General features: G+C 44.3%; 1 pseudogene; it reads left to right on the forward strand.

Annotated features, from left to right (window-relative positions):
- The first annotated feature begins 325 nt into the window (after positions 1–325).
- Positions 326–946, forward strand: LOC120449824 (annotated as a pseudogene).
- The last annotated feature ends 5,781 nt before the right edge of the window (positions 947–6,727 follow it).

Here is a 6,727-nt window from a genome sequence, read left to right on the forward strand (position 1 = left end):
CTGCAAAAGTCAAAATGCGTGGCGTGTTTTAGCTCCGATTTCAATGCCCAGCAAATAGCTTTAAGGCATCCAAATCCGCCACAGATACGGATTCGTGTCCTCAACCACTGGCACCCAGCCAGCTGAAGCGAGAACAAACCAAACTTTAATGGCAGTCAACCAACATTACAATCAACAAACCGAAACGAAGTGACTGAATCCAGTGAAAGAAATATTATTTCAAGTTATATTATTATTCAAGTTATTATAGAAAGTAAAATCCAAGCCAATATAGCTTTCTGGAAACACCAGATATTTTTCCACAGTGCTTGGAGCACGAAAAACTTATTCCTGGCTGAAAGCTTTCAAAGCTGAATTTTCTACGCCCCCTCCTGCCCAGCTATTTTTCCCTTCAGGCTCCATGAAACGAGCGGAAAGCAAAGAATTCTAATAAATGTCAGACGAGGACGCTCCCCAAAAGCAAATTCCTTTTGATGAACTCGAAATTGTGCACGTGCAAAGCCAGGACATGGACGACTGCCGGAGGACGAGGCGGTCGAGATGGATGAGTGAGTTCCCGGGCGGAACAACCCCCAAAAGCAAATGTTGGGGTGTGTCGGAGTTAACGAGTTCAAATGTATTCATGAGCCGGATCTTACCAGCCAGCTGGCTTCTATGTGGGAGGTGTCGCATGGGGGAGCCCCAGCCCCCTGCCAAAAATCCTCCCCCTCTCGAGGATTTGGCTTCCTGCCAGCTGCGAGGGTTGCCTGTGCCTTTCCTACCCGACTTTCCCTTCTGACTTATTGCCTCGCGGTCATGTGGGAGGATGTGCCTCGGCCAAAGAGTCCTCCTCCCCGACGAATTCCACTCAATGTTTTGCAATTTGCAGGTGTTTTCATCATCCATTTCGACCAGCTGTAGACATTTTATTTAACAATCCAACTGGCTTAGGGCAATACATTCGTGATTCGAAAATGTTGTAATCTTAAAAACATTGAATAATTTGCATGTGTGATATTGCACATATATCTCAGTGCTATGTTTTAACAAATTAGTGAACCAGTTCGGAAATGTGTTTGTGTGAAAAGTGCGTAAGCTGGAGGGAAAAAAATGGAAAAGAAACAAACACTTCTCACCAAATGGGGTGATAACAGGCCATCTCTGGACAGCCCGAATCTGATGTTGTCCAGAAGTTGGTTTGCCACATTAAAAACGATCAGACGATCAGACAATCCGCAGACCAGTTGATCGAACTATATAAAATAAAATATTTCCACATAGATTTTCCAAATAAAGTGAATGCGGGCAATCTCAGTGGCGGCTCGTTAAAAGTGTGTGGGGCGTATTGATAGCACCTTGAGGGTCTGGGTCTGCTGGGTCCCATCAATTCTCATGTCTAATTTAGTGGCAGTTGGTGCCGCAACAAATCGCCTTCATTAGGCTCACAAATCGCTCGCTTATTGGCACGCCACTCTGTTCGAAATTTATGCGAATTTATTACGGCCTAAAAAGTGAGTGCAAATTGTGCAAATGCGCCCATTCAGTACAGTAGTTAACAGCTATGGCCGCCCCGCTGTGCTGATCATCCATGACAATGATCGTTATGGGCTTCCCTCTCGATCTTCCCCATCTCCTCCATCCATTTCCGAGGTGTCGTACTGGCGAGTGTGGCCAACGAGGACGGATCCCGGCCGCGTCCAAAGTGGGCTTAAATGAAGCGATTTCTTGGCCCGGCCAACGATCTGTTATAAATTGATCGCGGGGCTAAGTGAACTGCTGTTGGCTGAAGGATTCTATTACCGCTTCATGGGGTTATTTAGTTGGCTTAATCAGGTAATGAGCAAGTGTGAAGTGGTCGATCATTTGGGGAGTATATTTAAACCAAAGAGTTGTTCTAATTAGATACTGTCAGTAAACCTAATTGTGTACATAGGTAGTTATGTAGATATGAATTATGAATATGTACCAACAATTAACCAGAATATAACTTCTTCTTCGCCGGAACTCTGCACTCCATCACCAGACATCTACGACTTCCTACCATTTCAATCCATGTGGCCTGCCAATCAGAGTTGCCACGAACCTTTTTATATATTTCCACGTTTCCACGTTTTTCGGGGTATTTCGCTTTATTTATCTGGCACATAAATAAAATATTTTCGGTACTCGCTGGTCAGCTGTTTCCCATCAACGGCGCCTGCCACATGGGCGTCCATCGATTCCCATGGCTTGTCTGCAGACTCTATCTGATTCTATCACCTCTGCGGGTCTCTCGCGGTGGAAGCCGCATAAAGAAGCGCTAATGTTGCATTAAATTCAGCTGAAATCAACTGTTAAGTGGCTTTCAGTGAGCTATTTAATTCCCGAACACCCAAAAAGAGCAAAGGCAATATAGAAGCGGAATTTCATAAATAAATGTGCGTCTACAGCTCCGAACTTGATTCGCTTGCCCCTAAAAATCCAAATGTATGCAAGGGTATGAGTTCTCTGCTTTTTAGGGGCAAGTAAATAACATAGAGGATGTTATGCTTTGAGCAATTATGATTGTTTTGGCAGGCCAAGTTTTGAGCAATCTGTGAAATTCTACAAAATTGTGGCAGCTGTTGGGGAAGTAAATTGAATTCGATTTGAAGTTGAGTCAATCATTTGATTTGAAATGTGGTGTGAGAATTTATACATCCGGTGGATTATGAAAAGTAACATGCTGGATCAAGAAAAATTAGAATCATCAACAAACTTTCAATCAATTTGACCTCCCATTACCTCTCTTTGTACAAGATTGTTTTATCTGGTTCTCAAGCCTTTTTCTGCCTTCCCAACCAACTTTCAACCTTTCCAAGTCGACCTAAAACGCCGAAATCAGAGGTCAAAAGATTGCCAACCTCCGCGTTGCCTTCTCCGTATGCAAATCTCAAGTGAACGGATCGATGGGGCCGCAAAAGAGGTCGTCAATTGTGGCTCCTCGCATCCGCAGAAGAACAACTGCCTCAAACTCAAAGGCTTGTCAGTATTTCATCAAAAGACACATGTTGCCGTCGAGTTAAAGCCTCGGAGACAGAAGACAAAAGGCGGAGACAGCCGATTCTAACGAGAATAATATAGTTCTCCATTCTCTTTATTTATATTTATGGCGGTCGACGAAAGGCTTCTTAGAAAATTCATAAAACCTGCGCCAAGACAGCACCACATGCTACGTAGACTGTGGCCAAATGTGCACGAACGATTGACTGTCGTGAAGCTTCGTTTAAATGCGTTTTTAATTAATTATGCGACGCGCGTGCCACATGCAACGTGCTGCAAGGGGGACGCATCGGGCAAACTTCAGTGACAACACACGATCGACATAAAAATGCAGACATCGAGCGGGGAAGTCGTAAAAATGCGGCAAGAAATTTTCAAATTTGTAAAACGCTAAAAATTCCCAAAACGCAGCCGCATCTTCTGGATGCAGAGAGAACAATTTTGGACAAAAAGTAAGAAGTACTCAAAACTATTTTCGAAAAACTATTTCAGTTTTTCATTTTAAAAAGAATCATTGCCACGCAATAGCATTATTGGTTCCAGAATTCCATGTACCTCTTAGTTTCTATTTGAGCTCCAAATTTAGTGCAAGTGCGTTCTTACCGTGCACCTTCCCTTAACATCTTGGTGCCCCTCTTCAGTAGCCTGCCACGCATGTGTTAATCTGCGTGGAGCACAATTAATTTTCTGCAAATGCCTGGCAGGCAGCATCACTGAACCCAACAATGCGCCTCGAGAGATCTCGGGGCTTATATATTTTATTAATTTCCAGAGCTCAAGTGCTCTGGAAGGGAGGGGCGGGGAATGTGCGAGGGGGGGTGCTCCGCCGGGGCTAATTACTGAAAAATTGGCAGTTGTCGTTGATTTTATGGTAAATTATTTGTCAGCAAGATGGAAGATGGCCAATGGAAGACGCCAACTGCCGACGACCGGCGGCCGGCGACTCTTCAAATGTCTGCCTTTTAGGAGTGGGTAAATCGTGGGCTGCAAGGGGTTTGGGGGGCCAGCCTAGACAGATTTATGGCTGGCATTTGAAAGTTTATGTATAACTAAATGCGGTTTTGATTTTAGTTGCAGTTTGTCTGAGCCGAAGCAGCTGCTCGGGGAAATAGAAAGAAATCGTGTTGGAAAAGATTGCTGCCACATCGATCAATTGCAGATATCATACAAAATAGCTTAAAGATTGGGGATAGTTCTTTGACCACGAGAAACAAGCTGAGCCAACAACATTTTAGTACGCGCTTGAATACTAGCATATTCTCATACTTGGAAAATATCTTAGGAATCTTTCCCCTGTTCAGTCCTCTTAATTTCAATGTAGCATCCTCATCCAAACAAATGAAGCTGTGCTCCAGGTGATGGCCCCTAAATCAACCAGATCACGCACTTGAAATAAAACTGTCAGAGATCTCTGGCGAACATCTAGTTCTGGCCGCAGATAAAATCGAACAGAACCTGAAACTCACTTTAACTTAACCTTTCCCATCCTATAAATACCCATAACGATTTGAGGCGACATCGAAGGCAGTTGTCCGTGCGATTTATAGATAGATTCGATGGGCTAGGGTATCGGTTGTACAAACTCAAGTCTATTGGGGGCCACCCAAAGTAACCGAGTGCGCCGCATGGCCATTAAAAGCGACTCGAGTTGGAGTTCTTTTATGATAGCCACTAATCAGAGGCATACTTTGCATATTTCAACTAATTTTCATTAGGGTAATGGCTTTGTGTCTCCCTGATTTTTATAGACACGACCACAACTTTTAGTTAGTGTGGCCAAAACACAAATGCCCCATAAATTGTCGTCTGATTAGTGCAACAATCTCAGGGTCATAAAACTAAATAAAAACCCATATAGACGGTGCAGCTGGCAAAGGATCCGCTAGTTAACACTCGAATGTATCTTATAGATACACAAGCGAACGACCATAAAAATCAAATTGCAATGTCTAAACGACTGTAAGCGACTAATTTTGCACAAGTTAATAAATTTGTTTCCCCGTTTCTTCTGGTTTCCCTCGGAGGAGTTGTGGGCACACAGATCGTGCTCCAAAAGCTGATCTTCATATTTAGTAAGCTGCAAATTATGACCACAATTTCCAGACGCAATTTGCCAAAAACAGAAAAAAAAAAAAAACAACCAAAAAAGCGAGAAAAAATGCAGTGCAACGAGCAGAACGCACAAGGAAAACATATGGAAAATTATAGTAATAAATACTTTCGGGGACCAAGGGGCCTTCGAACACTGGGCGACACGCAGCCAGGCACTTGGAGGTAAATCTGAAGAAAAACGATAATGGCAGCACTAATAAATTGCGGCCAACATGTTGCATGCTGCACGAGTGCGGGGTGTACCCGTCTGCCCCCTTGCACCTCTCGTGGATGCCCCCTTTGGGTCTTCCTTTCCCACTGCACCTGAAGTCGCCGCGTGACTCAAAAACTCCGTCCAACTATAATAACAACAACGCCGGGGCGTGCAATTAGAGTACAACGTTTGCAGTTCAACGGGGAATACGCTTACACAGAGAAAAAAGCATAGCCATTAAGTTATGCAAAATGTTGTATCATATGTATTCACTCTCTAATATTCTTCGGAGTATTCATTCTACATCATTTTTGTTTCTCAGTGCCTACCCTCATGCAAATAACGCACAAAAAGGGGCAGAGTGGGCTGAAAAGAGGGTCAGGCTGAGCGGAGCGAACCCCGAGGGACACTTATTAAAAACAGTTATTAAATGCGACAGGCAACGCGCTTGGAGATTTTCGGTGCGTACCCACATCGACGTCCCATTCCCATTTCCATTTCCATTCCCAAGCTCGAGCTCGAGCACAAGCCTAAGTCCAAACACCAACAAACCCAAAGCCATATACTCCATACCCCAGTCCAGTCCACGTCAAAATCTCCAGTCTCAGTCCCAATTTGAACTCCATTTCGGACAAAGTCGTGCAATCCCCCGCGGCTTTGCACGTGTTCTCTCCGCCTCGAATTCTCCCTCCCATATTTGTATTTGGATAAGGACATGCGTACGAGCAACGTCCGCGTTTCCATCGACATTCAGAGCGGCGTCAGAGCCGCCTGTAGCGTCCACAGTACAGTGAACACTGGCACATTTCTGCCCTAAAAACCAACATTAGAACAATTTACCTCTTCAGGGAACCGCCCTATATATATTTGAATTCCTGTGGCAAACAATGACACATTACTTTTGTCGTATAGCAAAAGGTATTTGGAAAAGTTAAATAAATCGATTTACCACTGTATCCTTACTCACACTCCGATTGCCATTACAATTTCATGCGGTTGCTCAGCTCGCTGTATCGCAATATTGGATTTCATGTTTGCCACTTTGTGCAACGCACTGCGTCGGGCGCGGCTTTTGGCAACATTTTATGCTGATTACACGTCTAATCCTCAGCGTGTGCCGTCGTCCTATTGGGTTAATGGCATGGCAGGAGGCGGTTTTCCACGCAGGGGGGAGGACTTTCCAAAAATGGGTGAGGGGCAGACTAGAGCCAAGACACCGTCATTCAATTTCTGTTTGCGCCATTGGCTTTTCGTGCTGATATCCAAGAAGACCTTTAATTGAATACAGGGTGTCACAGTGTCACCAACAATGCAAGGAAGCCCTTTAGTTCCCAACAGTTAGGACACTAATGGGTCTTCTGTAGGATGGCATCCAAAATAGTTTTGGGAGGGGTTGGCGAAGCCATAGAGTCCTAAAGAAAC

The sequence above is a fragment of the Drosophila santomea genome, chromosome 3L (assembly GCF_016746245.2).
Source record: "Drosophila santomea strain STO CAGO 1482 chromosome 3L, Prin_Dsan_1.1, whole genome shotgun sequence".
Lineage (NCBI taxonomy): Eukaryota > Metazoa > Arthropoda > Insecta > Diptera > Drosophilidae > Drosophila > Drosophila santomea.